Raw genomic sequence first — 20,086 nt, 5'->3', positions numbered from 1 at the left:
CCCTCAGCATGAAATGATTTGAGAATATTATGTAATTGATATTGTATGTCATTTCCTTAAAGGGAACTGTAGTGTAACTTTTCGTTTTCCCTTATTGTGTTTCTATTGACTTCTTATACAGTGCTGAGCATTCCATCCATTTTCTAATCTTCAACCACTTTCAGGAAAAAAAGAGAAGCATAGCTATATGTAGAGTGGATATAAAAGTCTACACACCCCTGTTATAATGTTTAGATATTGATCAAATTACAGTTGCGTAGGGCACTCAAAAATTGAATGATTAAGAGGGATTCTGTGATTCTGTTACTGATTTAAATCACAGATATTTTGCCAAGAAAACAAAATGTATTTGGAAATTGTAAGCAAGAGTAGACATATATACCTATGTGTCGTGTGTGTATTATATATAGTATTATATATATATCTATATATATATATATATATATGCACACAGTGGATAAAAAAGTCTATACACCCTGTTAAAATGTCAGGTTTCTGTGATGTAAAAAAATGAGACAAAGATAAATCATTTGAGAACTTTTTCCACCTTTAATGTGACCTATAAACTGGACAACTCATTTAAAAAACAAACTGAAATCTTTTAGGTGGAGGGAAGTAAAAAAAAAGAAAAAAACCCTTAAACTAATACTTTGTTGAAGCACCTTTTGATTTTAATTACAACACTCAGTCTTTTTGGGTATGAGTCAATAAGCATGGCACATCTTGACTTGCCAAGATTTGCCCACTCTTCTTTGCAAAAACACTCCAAATCTGTCAGATTGGGAGGGCATCTCCTGTGCACAGCTCTCTTCAGATCACCTCACAGATTTTTGCTCAGATTCCAGTCTGGGCTCTGGCTGTGCCTTTCCAAAACTTTAATCTTCTTCTGGTGAAGCCATTCCTTTGTTGATTTGGATGTATGCTTTGGGTTGTCTGTAATGCTAAAAGATGAAGTTCCTCTTCATGTTCAGCTTTCTAGTAGAAGCCTAAAGGGTTTTGTGCCAACATTGACTGGTATTTGGAACTGTTCATAATTCCCTCTACCTTGACTAAGGCCCCCAGTTCAGCTGAAGAAAAACAGCCCCAAAGCATGATACTGCCACCACCATGCTTCACTGTGGGTGTGGTGTTCTTTTGGTGATGTGCAGTGTTGTTTTTGCAGCAAACATATCTTTTGGAATTATGGCCAAAAAGTTCAACCTTAGTTTTATCAAACCATAACACCATTTCCCACCTGCTTTTGCTTGGGAGACTTCAGATGTGTTTTTGCAAAATGTAGCTGGGCTTTTGATGTTTTTCTTCGAAGAAAAGGCTTCGTCTTGCCACTCTACCCTACGGCCAGTACTTGCCAGATATTCCTGCAGCTGCTGTAGACCTCTTGGCAGCCTCCCAGACCAGTTTTCTTTAAGTCTTTTCATCAATTTTGGAGGGATATCCAGTCTTGGTAATTGTCACTGTTGCACCATATTTTCTCCACTTGATGATGACTGTCTTCACTGTGTTCCATGGTATATCTAATGCCTTGGAAATTATTTTGTACCCTTCTCCTTACTGATACCTTTTAACAATGAGATCCCTCTGATGCCTTTGGAAGCTCTCTGCGGACCATGGCTTTTGCCTGTAGGATTGACTAAGAAAATGTCAGGAAAAGACCTACTAGAACAGCTGAACTTTATTTGGGATTAATCAGAGGCACTTTAAATGATGTTGTTTGATTTGGATGTATGCTTTGGGTTGTTGTAATGCTAAAAGATGAAGTTCCTCTTCATGTTCAGCTTTCTAGTAGAAGCCTAAATGTTTTGTGCCAATATTGACTGGTATTTGGAACTGTTCATAATTCCCTCTACCTTGACTAAGGCCCCAGTTCCAGCTGAAGAAAAATAGCCCCAAAGCATGATACTGCCACCACCATGCTTCACTGTGGGTGTGGTGTTCTTTTGGTGATGTGCAGTGTTGTTTTTGCAGCAAACATATCTTTTGAAATTATGGCCAAAAAGTTCAACCTTAGTTTTATCAAACCATAACACCTTTTTCCCACATGCCTTTTGGGAGACTTCAGATGTGTTTTTTGCAAAATGTAGCCTGGGCTTTGATGTTTTTCTTCGTAAGAAAAGGATTCCGTCTTGCCACTCTACCCTACGGCCAGTACTTGCCAGATATTCCTGCAGCTGCTGTAGACCTCTTGGCAGCCTCCCAGCCAGTTTTCTTAAGTCTTTTCATCAATTTTGTAGGGATATCCAGTCTTGATAATGTCACTGTTGCACATATTTTCTCCACTTGATGATGACTGTCTTCACTGTGTTCCATGGTATATCTAATGCCATGGAAATTATTTCTGTACCCTTCTCCTTACTGATACCTTTTAACAATGAGATCCTCTGATGCTTTGGAAGCTCTCTGCGGACCATGGCTTTTGCTGTAGGATGTGACTAAGAAAATGTCAGGAAAGACCTACTAGAACAGCTGAACTTTATTTGGGATTAATCAGAGGCACTTTAAATGATGGCAGGTGTGTACTGACTCCTATTTAACATGGTTTTGAATGTGATTGCTTAATTCTGAACACAGCTTCATCCCCAGTTATAAGTGTGCACACTTATGCAACCACATTATTTTAGTTTTTTTTTTGTTTTACTTCCCCTCCACATAAATGATTTCAGTTTGTTTTCAATTGAGTTATACAGTTTATAGGTTACATTAAAGGTGGAAAAAGTTCTGAAATGATTTATCTTTGTCTAATTTTTTTACATCACAGACACCTTACATTTTAACAGGGGTGTGTAGACTTTTTATATCCAATATATATATATATATATATATATATATATATATAATATATATACTATTATATATACATACATACACACACACACACACACACACACACACACACACAACACACATATATATGTGTTATATATATATATATATATATATATATATACAGGGAGTGCAGAATTATTAGGCAAATTAGTATTTTGACCACATCATCTCTTTATGCATGTTGTCTTACTCCAAGCTGTATAGCTCGAAAGCCTACTACCAATTAAGCATATTAGGTGATGTGCATTTCTGTAATGAGAAGGGGTGTGGTCTAATGACATCAACACCCTATATCAGGTGTGCATAATTATTAGGCAACTTCCTTTCCTTTGGCAAAATGGGTCAACAGGACAGTTCTCAGAAAAGTCAAAAATAGTGAGATATCTTGCAGAGGGATGCAGCACTCTTAAAATTGCAAAGCTTCTGAAGCGTGATCATCGAACAATCAAGCGTTTCATTCAAAATAGTCAACAGGGTCGCAAGAAGCGTGTGGAAAAACCAAGGCGCAAAATAACTGCCCATGAACTGAGAAAAGTCAAGCGGTGCCAGCTGCCAAGATGCCACTTACCACCAGTTTGGCCATATTTCAGAGCTGCAACATCACTGGAGTGCCCAAAAGCACAAGGTGTGCAATACTCAGAAACATGGCCAAGGTAAGAAAGGCTGAAAGACGACCACCACCGAACAAGACACACAAGCCTGAAACGTCAAGACTGGGCCAAGAATATCTCAAGACTGATTTTTCTAAGGTTTTATGGACTGATGATATGAGAGTGAGTCTTGATGGGCCAGATGGATGGGCCCGTGGCTGGATTGGTAAAGGGCAGGGAGCTCCAGTCCGACTCAGACCGCCAGCAAGGTGGAAGGTGGGAGTACTGGTTTGGGCTGAAATCATCAAAGATGAGCTTGTGGGGCCTTTTCGGGTTGAGGATGGAGTCAAGCTCAACTCCCAGTCCTATTGCCAGTTCTGGAAGACACCTTCTTCAAGCAGTGGTACAGGAAGAAGTCTGCATCCTTCAAGAAAAACATGATTTTCATGCAGGACAATGCTCCATCCCACGCGTCCAAGTACTCCCCAGCGTGGCTGGCAAGAACGGGTATAAAAGAAGAAAATCTAATGACATGGCCTCCTTGTTCACCTGATCTGAACCCCATTGAGAACCTGTGGTCCATCATCAAATGTGAGATTTACAAGGAGGGAAAACAGTACACCTCTCTGAACAGTGTCTGGGAGGCTGTGGTTGCTGCTGCACGCAATGTTGATGGTGAACAGATCAAAACACTGACAGAATCATGGATGGCAGGCTTTTGAGTGTCCTTGCAAAGAAAGGTGGCTATATTGGTCACTGATTGTTTTGTTTTGTTTTTGAATGTCAGAAATATATATTTGTGAATGTTGAGATGTTATATTGGTTTCACTGGTAAAAATAAATAATTGAAATGGGTATATATTTGTTTTTTGTTAAGTTGCCTAATAATTATGCACAGTAATAGTCACCTGCACACACAGATATCCCCCTAAAATAGCTATAACTAAAAACAAACTAAAAACTACTTCCAAAACTATTCAGCTTTGATATTAATGAGTTTTTTGGGTTCATTGAGAACATGGTTGTTGTTCAATAATAAAATTAATCCTCAAAAATACAACTTGCCTAATAATTCTGCACTCCCTGTATATTACACAAACAATAAGTAATCAGTGCTTAAAGATTATGAGAAGTCTGTTTGTCTAAATATATATTCCCGTCCGTTATCCAGAATATATATATGTATATAAGACCAATACAGATTATGTAGCCAACAGTCTCATGTATTTAGAGGTTGTTAGTCTATGGGTATGTAAAGTTCCTTATATTCCACAGTACAGGTTCCCGTGTGCTATGATTGTATGGCAGCCCGTTTGAAAGTAAAGGTGATCCCCCGCAGGGTGAGGTTCCTCTTGTTTATCTGAAAAGTAGGTAACAAGACAGGCACACAAGGCACACTTTGTGTAATACGTTCAGGTAATGAAAACAGATAAAGGGTGAAAAATCCACGCTCACCTGGTGTACCCTCACGATATGAGGTATTTGAAAAGCCTTTGTGTTAGTATGGTCTTCCTCCTCCTGATCCTCTATTCATCCACGGTCCTCAGATGTCTTGAAAACTTCCCCTGGTAGCAGGGAACTTGTAACACCAGACTGATTATTTGTCAGTGGAGGGGGATAGGGAAGACCAGTGTGCTGATAACCAATAATTATCGTATAAACACTACTAACACAATGAAGTAAAATATCACCAAAGTTTAATAGTATCCTCAAAAAGATCGAATAAAATACCCACTTATTTACATAAACAGGCACTTATAACAGTATAACAGTGTAGAAACATAAAAGACTATAGAGCCGTAGTCGGACCGGTTACAAGATCCTATATTTAGATCACACAAACCTGGTACCGGCTAAATCGCTCTTTACAAATGTATTCCAGCTAAGGAGCACCAAAGGAGAATCTCTAGACCGGTACACTGATTACAACTGTGCAGCAGCCTAGTCCTTATGCAGCTCCGTGTAAGCTCTTGTGTGGTATACTGATGTTTGGCGGGGGGCGGAGCCTAATGCGTTTCATAACCAATGGGTTACTACATCAGAGGTGTGGGCTGCCCCCCTACCTGGATGTATATATGCGCAAGACTGAGGTTAATTAGCCTCCTATTAGCCCCTTAGACGCCATCTTATTTGTGGGTAGCAGGCACTCTCCAATAGCAATATATGGTCTGAGTTCATATACAACCTAGGAAACTGCATATATATTTTTGTTTTTGCAGACAGCCTAATCTCCTTTGGTGCTCCTTAGCTGGAATACATTTGTAAAGAGCAATTTAGCCGGTACCAGGTTTGTATGATCTAAATATAGGATCTTGTAACCGGTCCGACTATGGCTCTATAGTCTTTTATGTTTGTACACTGTTATACTGTTATAAGTGCCTGTTTATGTAAATAAGTGGGTATTTTATTCGATCTTTTTGAGGATACTATTAAACTTTGGTGATATTTTACTTCATTGTGTTAGTAGTGTTTATACGATAATTATTGGTTATCAGCACACTGGTTTCCCCTATCCCCCTCCACTGACAAATAATCAGTCTGGTGTTACAAGTTCCCTGCTACCAGGGGAAGTGTTCAAGACATCTGAGGACCGTGGATGAATAGAGGATCAGGAGGAGGAAGACCATACTAACACAAAGGCTTTTCAAATACCTCATATCGTGAGGGTACACCAGGTGAGCGTGGATTTTTCACCCTTTATCTGTTTTCATTACCTGAACGTATTACACGAAGTGTGCCTTGTGCGCTTGTCTTGTTACCTACTTTATATATATATATATATATATATATATATATATATATATATATATATATATATATATATAGGAAGCCAGGTTCCGTAAGGAGAAAAGGGAGAACCGGAGACTTAGAGGCTTGAAAAAGTGGTGTTTATTCAACAGCAGTTGCCAGATACATAGGTGAGTAACACAACGATCACCTGACGCGTTTTGCGCATGCCCACATGCGCTTCATCAGAGGCTAAGGATCACAGGTAATACTATGCCCTATGTACAGATAGCCAGCCAATGGGCTCATAGTAAAATAACACATCATAGGCCAATTAAGTTAGCTGACAGTAAACAGCACCTGTAGTACTGATCATTAATATATTTGTGCAGGGCAAAAGATTATACAAACTTATCATACAAAACAGACAAGGGGAAAGAGACGAACTCCTATATCATAAGAAAATTAATTAACATTATATAGAAATGAACAAGTAAAAATAGAGGACATTCCCTAATAGAGAAATATATAATGAATAAAATATTTTTTTTTTTATATATATTTAAAAAAATAAAAGATAAAAAAGTAATAACTTATATGATACAAATAATGTATAATCATTAACATTAATTAATAAGGAGAACAAAACAAAAACTAAATGAATAATGATACTATACTACTTTAAGCTTTTGACTTGTTACTGGAACATGGTTATTAATCAGAATGCTTGAATATTATAACCATTAATTATATGGTATTATTCTACAAATAAATCTACATCCATTCTTTTATTAATACCTTCAGGTACCCTTCTATGCAATTTAACTATCCAAAAAAAAATCTCCTTCTTTCGAAGGTTTTTTTCTCTATCACCCCCTCTGGGATGCAATTTGATTTTATCAATTCCTATCCAAGAAAAATACATAGGCCTAGATTTGGAGTTTGGCGGTAGCCGTGAAAACCAGCGTTAGAGGCTCCTAACGCTGGTTTTAGGCTACCTCCGGTATTTGGAGTCAGTCAAAAAAGGGTCTAACGCTCACTTTTCAGCCGCGACTTTTCCATACCACAGATCCCCTTACGTCAATTGCGTATCCTATCTTTTCAATGGGATTTTTCTAACTCCGGTATTTAGAGTCGTGTCTGAAGTGAGCGTTAGAAATCTAACGACAAAACTCCAGCCGCAGAAAAAAAGACAGTAGATAAGAGATTTCTGGGCTAACGCCGGTTCATAAAGCTCTTAACTACCTGTGCCCTAAAGTACACTAACACCCATAAACTACCTATGTACCCCTAAACCGAGGGTCCCCCCCACATCGCCGCAACTCGATTACATTTTTCTAACCCCTAATCTGCCGACCGCCACCTACGTTATCCTTATGTACCCCTAATCTGCTGCCCCTAACACCGCCGACCCCTATATTATATTTATTAACCCCTAATCTGCCCCCCACAACGTCGCCGCCAGCTACCTACACTTATTAACCCCTAATCTGGCGTCCGCACGCCGCCGCCAGCTACATTATAGCTATGTACCCCTAATCTGCTGCCCTAACATCGCCGACTCCTATATTATATTTATTAACCCCTAACCTGCCCCCCACAACGTCGCCGCCACCTACCTACAATAATTAACCCCTAATCTGCCGACCGCAAAGAGCCGCCACCTACATTATAGCTATGTACCCCTAATCTGCTGCCCCTAACACCGCGACCCCTATATTATATTTATTAACCCCTAACCTGCCCTCCCTAACATCGCCGACACCTAACTTCAATTATTAACCCCCTAATCTGCCGACCAAATCTCGCCGCTATTCTAATAAATGTATTAACACCCTAAAGCTAAGTCTAACCCTAACACTAACACCCCCTAAGTTAAATATAATTTAAATCTAACGAAATTAATTAACTCTTATTAAATAAATTATTCCTATTTAAAGCTAAATACTTACCTGTAAAATAAATCCTAATATAGCTACAATATAAATTATAAGTATATTATAGCTATTTTAGGATTAACATTTATTTTACAGGTAACTTTGTATTTATTTTAACCAGGTACAATAGCTATTAAATAGTTAAGAACTATTTAATAACTAAAATAGTTAAAATAATTACAAAATTACCTGTAAAATAAATCCTAACCTAAATTACAATTAAACCTAACACTACACTATCAATAAATTAATTAAATAAAATACCTACAATTACCTACAATTAAACCTAACACTACACTATCAATAAATTAATTAAATACAATACCTACAAATAACTACAATGAAATAAACTAACTAAAGTACAAAAAAGAAAAAAGAACTAAGATACAAAAAATAAAAAAATATTTACAAACATAAGAAAAATATTACAACAATTTTAAACTAATTACACCTACTCTAAGCCCCCTAATAAAATAACAAAGCCCCCCAAAATAAAAAAATGCCCTACCCTATTCTAGATTACTAAAGTTCAAAGCTCTTTTACCTTACCAGCCCTGAACAGGGCTCTTTGCGGGGCATGCCCCAAGAAGTTCAGCTCTTTTGCCTGTAAAAAAAAACATACAATACCCCCCCCCTAACATTACAACCCACCACCCACATACCCCTAATCTAACCCAAACCCCCCTTAAATAAACCTAACACTAAGCCCCTGAAGATCTTCCTACCTTATCTTCACCATACCAAGTTCACCGATCGATCCAGAAGAGCTCCTCCGATGTCCTGATCCAAGCCCAAGCGGGGGGCTGAAGAGGTCCATGATCCGGCTGAAGTCATCATCCAAGCGGGAGCTGAAGAGGTCCATGATCCGGCTGAAGTCTTCATCCAAGCGGGAGCTGAAGAGGTCCATGATCCGGATGAAGTCTTCTATCAACGGCATCTTCAATCTTCTTTCTTCGGGAGCCATCATCTTCCATCCGACGCGGAACATTCTCTTCTCCCGACGCCTACTAGCCGAATGACGGTTCCTTTAAATGACGACATCCAAGATGGCGTCCCTCGAATTCCGATTGGCTGATAGGATTCTATCAGCCAATCGGAATTAAGGTAGGAATATTCTGATTGGCTGATGGAATCAGCCAATCAGAATCAAGTTCAATCCGATTGGCTGATCCAATCAGCCAATCGGATTGAACTTGATTCTGATTGGATCAGCCAATCGGATTGAACTTGATTCTGATTGGCTGATTCCATCAGCCAATCAGAATATTCCTACCTCAATTCCGATTGGCTGATAGAATCCTATCAGCCAATCGGAATTCGAGGGACGCCATCTTGGATGACGTCATTTAAAGGAACCGTCATTCGGCTAGTAGGCGTCGGGAGAAGAGGATGTTCCGCGTCGGATGGAAGATGATGGCTCCCGAAGAAAGAAGATTGAAGATGCTGTTGATAGAAGACTTCATCCGGATCATGGACCTCTTCAGCTCCCGCTTGGATGAATACTTCAGCCGGATCATGGACCTCTTCAGCTCCCGCTTGGATGATGACTTCAGCCGGATCATGGACCTCTTCAGCCCCCCGCTTGGGCTTGGATCAGGACATCGGAGGAGCTCTTCTGGATCGATCGGTGAACCTGGTATGGTGAAGATAAGGTAGGAAGATCTTCAGGGGCTTAGTGTTAGGTTTATTTAAGGGGGGTTTGGGTTAGATTAGGGGTATGTGGGTGGTGGGTTGTAATGTTGGGGGGGGGTATTGTATGTTTTTTTTTACAGGCAAAAGCTGAACTTCTTGGGGCATGCCCCGCAAAGGGCCCTGTTCAGGGCTGGTAAGGTAAAAGAGCTTTGAACTTAGTAATCTAGAATAGGGTAGGGCATTTTTTTATTTTGGGGGGCTTTGTTATTTTATTAGGGGGCATAGAGTAGGTGTAATTAGTTTAAAATTGTTGTAATATTTTTCTTATGTTTGTAAATATTTTTTTATTTTTTGTAACTTAGTTCTTTTTTATTTTTTGTACTTTAGTTAGTTTATTTCATTGTAGTTATTTGTAGGTATTGTATTTAATTAATTTATTGATAGTGTAGTGTTAGGTTTAATTGTAGGTAATTGTAGGTATTTTATTTAATTAATTTATTGATAGTGTAGTGTTAGGTTTAATTGTAACTTAGGTTAGGATTTATTTTACAGGTAATTTTGTAATTATTTTAACTATTTTAGCTATTAAATGGTTCTTAACTATTTAATAGCTATTGTACCTGGTTAAAATAAATACAAAGTTACCTGTAAAATAAATATTAATCCTAAAATAGCTATAATATAAATATAATTTATATTGTAGCTATATTAGGGTTTATTTTACAGGTAAGTATTTAGCTTTAAATAGGAATAATTTATTTAATAAAAGTTAATTAATTTCGTTAGATTAAAATTATATTTAACTTAGGGGGGTGTTAGTGTTAGGGTTAGACTTAGCTTTAGGGGTTAATACATTTATTAGAATAGCGGTGAGCTCCAGTCAGCAGATTAGGGGTTAATAATTGAAGTTAGGTGTCGGCGATGTTAGGGAGGGCAGATTAGGGGTTAATACTATTTATTATAGATTTAGTGAGGCGGATTAGGGGTTAATAACTTTATAATAATAGCGGTGCGGTCCGGTCGGCAGATTAGGGGTTAATAAGTGTAGGCAGGTGGAGGCGACGTTGTGGGGGGCAGATTAGGGGTTAATAAATATAATATAGGGGTCGGCGGTGTTAGGGGCAGAAGATTAGGGGTACATAGGGATAATGCAAGTAGCGGCGGTTTACGGAGCGGCAGATTAGGGGTTAATAATAATATGCAGGGGTCAGCAATAGCGGGGGCGGCAGAATAGGGGTTAATAAGTGTAAGGTTAGGGGTGTTTAGACTCGGGGTACATGTTAGAGTGTTAGGTGCAGACGTAGGAAGTGTTTCCCCATAGCAAACAATGGGGCTGCGTTAGGAGCTGAACGCGGCTTTTTTGCAGGTGTTAGTTTTTTTTCCAGCTCAAACAGCCCCATTGTTTCCTATGGGGGAATCGTGCACGAGCACGTTTTTGAGGCTGTCCGCATCCGTAAGCAACTCTGGTATCGAGAGTTGCAGTTGCGTTAAATATGCTCTACGCTCCTTTTTTGGAGCCTAACGCTGACATTCTGTGGACTCTCAATACCAGAGTTATTTTAACGGTGCGGCCAGAAAAAAGCCAGAGTTAGCTACGCGGGTCGTTACCGACAAAACTCTAAATCTAGCCGTTAGAGCCTAAACCATGTAGTCTAAAATGTTTTGCTACAGGAGTTTTAGGTTCTTTGTCGTCAAGGGACCGCAAGTGTTCGCAAATTTTATCTTTTAAGGGACGAGATGTGATCCCAACATACTGCTGGGAGCAGTGGAGACAATTGACCAAATAGATGACAAATTGGAAAGTGCAATCAATTCTATCCCTTATGTTGAAAGATTGGTGTGTGACGCTGGAAGAAAATGTGTCTGTAACTGTAATACACGTACATGCTTTACAAGGAACATGTACGTGTATATATATATATATATATATACACACACACACATACATACAAAGATGAGTAGAGTTTAAAAAATGGCATGAGGAATCCAAAACGACATGTGATGAACAGAGAGTCCAAAGGTGAAACTTGTAAAATATAAAATCCAATCTTTATTCCAAGTGATTAAAAGACGTAAAAAACATCCAATATGAAAAGCCAGCAATGACAGTAACAATCAGGCAGCTGAACTGATCCTCGTACAGGCGCGTTTCATGCGCATGCACACTTGTTCACTGCTTACCTGAGGATCAACTCAGTCAGCTTTTAAGGCTATTCCAATTATGAGATTCTATTAACCATTACCTGATTAAATACTAATACCTAATTAGACGCCCCCATAATGCAACATAGTGGTACGTAGCATAATGATATGCTTATACAGTTACATATAATTACTACCATTGCAAAGAAAATAGTACAGTCTAGACGTACTCCACAAGTCAGCAAATACAAAACGGAAATACATGTATCGGCATATGAGATCCAAAAATGCACATTCAAAATATAAGAGCCCTGTCATAAGATAACAAAACTTATTCCATGCTATACCATGGGCATATGAAACATAGTGGTTAAAGCAATTAAAACACTAGCAATACATCTGCAGGATTGAGCAGTTACGTTTTGTGAATGAAAAATATATATACTGTATATTTAGAATGAACTATATGAATTCAAGTACAGCTCTCGCTAGATTCATTGTATGTTTGTAAAGAGAATACGTAGAAACTAATTATGAAGATTAGAAACACATAGCTTTAACATATCGAATTACGGCTCAATCTCATATATAAATAAATTAGGACATTTACTGTCCCAAGAGAAAATTTCATACCATCATAACGCATATATATTTGCTTATGTCTAATTCCTAATATGTAAAAAACTGATATGGATAAAGCTAAACTAGACTAGACATGTCCCTTGCTGGAAAGAGAATGACACAGATGTACATGTAAGAGTGTAAGGCAGTTCTACTACCCATGAACTGTAGATATTCTGAAGAAATACCCATAAGACTTGTAAATATGAAAATATGTGTAGACAGAGAGTAAGCGTTCTATTAGGTTAGATACATAACCCTGAGTTTGGAGAAGGGTGGGACAACTGATGTTATTGAAAAATATTTGGGAAAATATGGACTGATTCTAAACAAATACATCTAAGTCACGTCTTACATTAAGACCATCTGGTTCACTGGTTTGAAGAGTGAACATCCAGAAAATTTCCCTTTTATTAAGGAGCATTTCCCGATTGCCTCCCCTTTTCCATTTAGTAATGTGATCAATGCCTCGAATGGTAAGAAAAGATACTTCAGAATTATACTTTTGTTTAAAATGTCTTGATACTGGAGTATCGGTGTCTGCTCAAAGGCATCCCTAAAGGAGAGCACATACGTATAAAAATAAATTTCACGAATGAAGAGGAATATCAAGATTAAGCTAGGGAGGCCACAGAAAGATTCAAACAACTGCGATACAGAGAGGATATCCTAACAAAGGCTAGAGAAAATGTTGACCTTATCCCTAGGTAACAATTGTTAAAATACAAACCAAAGAAACACAAAGATAAAATAAATACATTTAAATTTATCTCTACATACATTACCAAATTCAATAAAGTCTGTACCATAGTCAGAGAGTCTTTACCAATTCTATATTCGGATCCCATCATTAGGGAAATTTTGAAATCAGGTTGTGACTTTATTCCCAAGAGAGCCAAAACACTGGCCAACTATTTGTCTCCCTCAGACATAAAGTCAATTAAAAGTACTTGTTGGTTAACAAAGAGACATGGTTTCTTTAGGTGCAGGGGTCCTATCAGCATACCGGGGCCTCATCAGGGCATAACTTATATCCAGTAGTCTCCACCTTTTATAGCACCTGGATCAGACTTCAGGTTAATTAGGCACCTGCAGAGTAAAGTGGAACATTCCACCTTAAGTTATTCCATACATAATCAAATACTGCCTATTTAATTTTACAATATGCCACAGGAGATTGGCAAATTCACCCTGCCATTTTTATGACCTATGCCTAGTCCCTACAGATCAGAAAATCCTCTGGTTAAGTTAACGACTTTAAACAGTACATATTTACATATGAGAACAAAACCTTGTTACAGGAAAGATGCAAATTCAAACATCATTTAGACCATTAGGAATTCTCGTACCAAGCCTAAAAATCCATCTAACTTCCTTTTGCAATAAAGTTCTATTATTATCACCACCTCTACCTGAAGTGATGCCTTTGTCAATAACTATGAATTTTAAAGAGTGTACCTCACTGTTATGGAACTGGGCAAAATGTCTTGCTACATTAGTATCTCTTACATTTAGAATATCATCCCTGTGTTCCTGTATATGATCCTTAATAACCCTCTTTGTTTTTCCAACATAGAAAGTTGGACAAGAACAGCGTAACAGGTAGATAACTGCTTCTGACTGGCAATTAAAGAAAAACCTTATATCATAAAATTTTAACCCATCAACAGAAAAACTTTTGGTGCTATCCATAAATGTACAATAAACGCAGTGGCCACAAGGTAAACTACCTTTGATTCCCTTGTTTTTTCTCAGCCAGTCTGCTTCAGACGGTCCTTTAATAAATTGACTTTTAACCGATTTAAGCGAATAGTTTTTTTATTTTGGTGTGTAGGGTAGGTTTTGTTATTTTTTGTAATGGTCGTTTTTTGTGTGTAAATCTTAGGGTTTTTTTTTTTTTGTAAAGGGTATGGTATTTTTGGTAATGTTAGGTTTTTTTATTTTTTGTAATGTATTTTTTTTTTTTTTTAGTAATGTTAGGTTTTTTAGGGTAAGCTTAGGTTTTTATTTATTTACAGGTACAATTGAATTTTTTAAGGTAGTTAGTATAGTTTTTATTTAATTTATGGGTATTTTAATTGGGGTTAAGTTAGGGGGTGTTAGGTCAGGGGGTTTAGTTGTTAGTTTATTACTTTGTGATGTGGGGGAATGGCGGTATAGGGGTTAATAATTTATTTAGATAGTTTGTGAAATGGAGGGATGGGATTGCGTATTAGGGTTTATTAGATTAGGTGCTTATGGTAGGGTTTTTTTCACTTTTTTTGTCATTTTTGTGATAAGGGTATATTTCCAGATTTCTATGGGAGAACACTTGCATGCGCACACCAAAACTCCACTAGTGATGTTTGCGATTCTCGGGCTACCGATAGCGTAAAAAAATATACTGTACTACTAACAAAGAGCATGACATTAAATACATCAGAAATTGTGCAACAACTCATGTGGTTTACTTATTTACCTGTGAACAATGTAAAATACAATATACAGGGAAAACCAAAAGATCCCTCTAAGATAGATTCTTACAACACTTGAGATCAATTGAAGATGCAGAGACCGATACTCCAGTATCAAGACATTTTAAACAAAAGCATAATTCTGATGTATCTTTTCTTACCATACGAGGCATTGATCACATTACTTAGGCTACCCTAAATATGTCAAACATTTTAGGTTTTCTTCAAGTCTTTTCATCAATTTTGGAGGGACATCCAGTTCTTGGTAATGTCACTGTTGTGCCATATTTTCTCCACTTGATGATGACTGTCTTCACTGTGTTCCATGGTATATCTAATGCCTTGGAAATTATTTTGTACCCTTCTCCTGACTGATACCTTTTAACAATGAGATCCCTCTGATAATTTAGAAGCTCTCTGCGGACCATGGCTTTTGCTGTAGGATGCGACTAACAAAATGTCAGGAAAGACCTACTAGAACAGCTGAACTTTATTTGGGGTTAATCAGAGGCACTTTAAATGATGGCAGGTGTGTACTGACTCCTATTTAACATGATTTTGAATTTGATTGCTTAATTCTGAACACAGCTACATCCCCAGTTATAAGACACTTATGCAACCACATTATTTTAGTTTTTTTTGTTTACTTCCTCAATAATTTTGATTTTTTTTTTTACAAAACCACTACCTCATTTCAGTTCTGCCAGTAAACTTGGGAATGCAGAATGATGTATGTCTATATCAGAAGCCATCTAAAAGGTGTTGTAAATGTGGTTTCACTTGAAGAGAATGATGAAACATAATTTAAAAATGCATTACAGACCACAAAAAAGATATACAAAAAATAAAGTAAAGAAAAGAACCATGATAAAATGTGGTGGTGATGTCTCTTCATCCCGCTATTTAGAGTGGACAGAAACAATTATTGGTCAGTAACAACAAGGTGCAATTCTTCCCGATATACTGTTTGATATGTAAAGTGTATTATACTGCACTAGATAATTGTATTAATTGCAAACAGTATTGTTTTAAAAACACAAAACATTTCGGACATTTCTATAATGAAGGGATCTTAGGTTACCCTAAATATGTTATACATTTTAGGTTGTATTTACTGAGCCATAACTTATTTATCAAAAAGAAAAAAAAAGTGTTTCCTTTTTTGGAGTGAGTAGCAGTTATATAAATTTAGCAGGGATTTGCAAATACATTTCAATATTAGCAGCATAATATATGTTGTACCAAACAGCAAACAAAACACAATTTTTTTTCACAAAAATGTTACTGGGAATCCAACAGGACCCATCCGCAATACAAACAGTCAAAAGAACATACATTTTATAGATAACAACATTCTAAGGTTTACACATTGAAAGGGTTCAACCACATATGGGTTCCTCTTTTCCACTATGTCAAATATGCAATTTATTCCTGTAAATACTTGTTCTATCTAAAGATAAATATATGTGCAGGTATGATGGTACTTTTAGTGTTTATAAGCTGGTTCATAAATACTAATGAAATCATTACAAGTACAATATACACTCACTGGCCACTTTATTAGGTACACCTTGCTAGTACTGGGAGTTGGGCCCCCTTTTGCCTTAAAAACTGCCTTAATTCTTGGCATAGATTCAACAAGGTGTTGGAAACATTCCTTAGAGATTTTGGTCCATGTTGACATAATAGCATCACGCAGTTGCTGCAGATTTGTTGGCTGCACATCCATGATGTGAATCTCCCATCCCACCACATCCCAATGGTGCTCTATTGGATTGAGATCTGGTGACTGTGGAGGCCATAGGAGTACAATGAGCTCATTGGCATGTTCAAGAAACCAGTTTGAGATGATTTGAGCTTTGTGACATGGTGCATTATCCTGCTGGAAGTAGCCTTCAGAAGATGGGTACACTGTAGTCATAAAGGGATGGACAATACTCAGGTAGGCCATGGCATTTAAATGATGCTCAATTGGTACTAAGGGGCCCAAAGTGTGCCAAGAAAATATCCCCCACACCATTACACCACCACCACCAGCCTAAACCGTTGATACAAGGCAGGATGGATCTATGCTTTCATGTTGTTTACGCCATATTCTGACCCTACCATCAGAATGTCGCAGCAGAAATTGAGACTCATCAGACCAGGGAACGTTTTTTCCAATCTTCTATTGTCCAATTTTGGAGAACCTGTGCGAATTGTAGCCTCAGTTTTCTGTTCTTAGCTGACAGGAGTGGCACCTCTGACATCAACAAGGCATTTTTGTCCACACAACTGCTGCTCACTGGATATTTTCTCTTTTTCGGACCATTCTCTGTAAACCCTAGAGATGGTTGTGCATGAAAATCCCAGTAGATCAGCAGATTTTGAAATACTCAGACTAGCCCGTCTGGCACCAACATCCATGCCATGTTCAAGGTCACTTAAATTCCATTTTCCCCATTCTGATGCTCGGTTTGTACTTCAGCAAGTTGACTTCACCACGTCCAGATGCCTAAATGCATTGAGTTGCTGTCATGTGATTGGCTGATTAGCAATTTGTGTTACCAAGCAATTGAACAGGTGTACCTAATAAAGTGGCCGGTGAGTGTATCTCTATCTATCTATCTATCTATCTATCTATAAATATATATATATATGTTATATATATATATATATCAGCAAATCAAAGAAGGCACTCTCCGTTTAGTTAAGCCGTTTAATAGAAAACGTTTTCGGGGTCTCCCCCGTCCTCAGACCCCGAAAACGTTTACTATTAAACGGCTTAACTAAACGGAGAGTGCCTTCTTTGATTTGCTGATATTTGAATGTTTGAAAGCGCACCCCGGCAGCTGTATGTGAAAAGAGTGCTGGTTCCCTGCTTCTGTTTATATATATATATATATATATATATATATATATATATATAAAATGTGTGCTCTAGTCACAGATAGGGGGCGCTAGTGTAGATGGATTCACAGTAAATATAACAAGCAGTGCCAATCCAAGTATGATTAGGAATACAGGATGGCTATATACTGTACAAGGATATCCTAATGTTTTAAGAAAAGACATCATGCACAATGAGAGGATATAGAGGAGAAAGTGTTGTATTAATATGAAAGGGAATGTGAGGGAGCTGACAGGCAATACGAATGGTTAAAAATTCTGAGAGCTCACAATGGTTAAAAATTCTGAGAGCCCACAGGTGCACAGGATCAATTAGGGAGTTTCTCATCCTAATGAGATGTGTTTGCATGTCAGCTAGTAGATATAAGGCAGAGCTAGGAGTAGGATGTATTACTATATGCCTGAGGAAACGGTTGTATAACCGAGAAACGCGTTGCATGTGAAAGGGGGTCACTGTGAACACCCCTTGTCCACTTTTTTAACACCACGGTGTTGTTTTATGAACTTTGTTTTTAAATATAAATTGTTTTTATTTTATCACTATATTGAGTGGACATATTCATCTGACTATCCTACCTGCCTTAATATTTTACAATAACATTGTGGAGCTGCCACATTTTGGATACACATCTGAGCCGGGAGTTCAAGAGGTGAGCTGACATACCTCTCCAAATTGCCAGTCTGTTCCCACTAGCACATTGGTGTGCTCGCCTAAAATGTGAGTACCCTTTTTTGGAAACTTGCAATTGTATCCTGGATGATCTGCACATGTAGTGCATGTCTTTTTGTTGTTCTTCCAGTGTATCAATACTAAGAAACTGCCTTTGATTGTGGGTGAGCTGTCACACCTGTGTAAATCTGCAGCCTGCAACTACCAGCACATAAGTGTGCTTTTGGAGTATGCGAGTACACATTTGGCTTTCATATGATTTGAAGTTTTTTCTTATCCTGACGATACCACACATGAGGCGCCCCTCTGTTTTTTTATATTTTTTATATATATATATATATATATATATATATATATATATATATATATATATATATATATATATATATATATATATATATATATATATCAATAAAATGTGTTGCACAGGAAATTAGCACATCTAGTCAAGTATACTACTTCCTTTTCCCCAGTAAAACTCCATATATATTGTTACCAATGCACAAGAGGATTCTGGGTAAGATATGAAAATTAGATATGCAACATCTCAAACTCTTTGCTTCAAATATTGTGTTAAAATGCAGCAATCCCCTAATGGGGTGAATGCAGCAAATACAGAAATCACTACTAGACAGCGGAGATACTTGCCTAGATGTGCTTATTTCCTGTGCAACAAATTTTATTTATTTACTTTTGAGACATGGAGGATTTTAATCTCAAACTTTTATCTCCACCATAATTTTAATTATTTTTTTAATATAAATAAAATTTGTACATTTTTAATTAATTGAGTATACATTTACATTTTTCTTTATCTTGTAACCATAAATATTTGTAAAAGGTATATGAAACAGTCTGTTATAAAAAAAGCACTAAGCAGCACAGTAGATTTGCATAATCAACAAATGCAAGATAACAAGACAGTACAATAGCATTTACTCTGAATTTCAAATGAGTAGTAGATTTTTTTCTAACAAATTTCAAAGTTATGTATATTTCCACTCTCCCTGTACCATGTGATAGCAATCAGCCAACCACAAATGCATATATGTATAGTCTGTGAGTTCTTGCACATGCTCAGTAGGAGCTGGTGACTAAAAAAGTGTAAATATAAAAGAATGTGCAATTTTTTTTTAATGGAAGTAAATTGGAAAGTTGTTTAAAATTACATGCTGTATCTGAATCATGGAGATTTAATTTGACCTGAGTGTCCCTTTAATAGAAATCATTACAATAAGCATTCATCATTTAAAATGTTTTTTTTTTTAAGCTTTATTTGTGCAGTGTCCATTACTTCCTGTCACAGTCCTACAAGGTGGCTGGGGTCTCTACATGAGAGAATATCTAGCTTAATGTCATAAAACTTCTAGAGTAACATGAGCTGGTATAAGGTTAAAGGGACACTGAACCCAACCTTTTTCTTTTGTGATTCAAGTAGAGCATGAAATTTTAAGCAACTTTCTAATTTACTCCTATTATCAAATTTTCTTCATTCTGTTGGTATCTTTGTTTGAAAAGCAAGAATGTAAGTTTAGATGCTGGCCCATTTTTGGTGAACAACCTGGGTTGTTCTTGCTGATTGGTGGATAAAGTCACCCACGA

At 37.3% G+C, this 20,086-nt stretch overlaps 1 protein-coding gene across 2 annotated transcripts in view; it reads right to left on the bottom strand.

Moving 5' to 3' along the window:
• DLGAP1 (DLG associated protein 1) overlaps positions 1-20,086 on the bottom strand; it is a 710,871-nt gene that overhangs the window by 33,513 nt on the left and 657,272 nt on the right. The gene's annotated exons all lie outside the window — the stretch shown is intronic.

This window comes from Bombina bombina, chromosome 5, assembly GCF_027579735.1.
Source record: "Bombina bombina isolate aBomBom1 chromosome 5, aBomBom1.pri, whole genome shotgun sequence".
NCBI lineage: Eukaryota > Metazoa > Chordata > Amphibia > Anura > Bombinatoridae > Bombina > Bombina bombina.
This window is presented reverse-complemented; position numbering and strand designations above follow the sequence as displayed.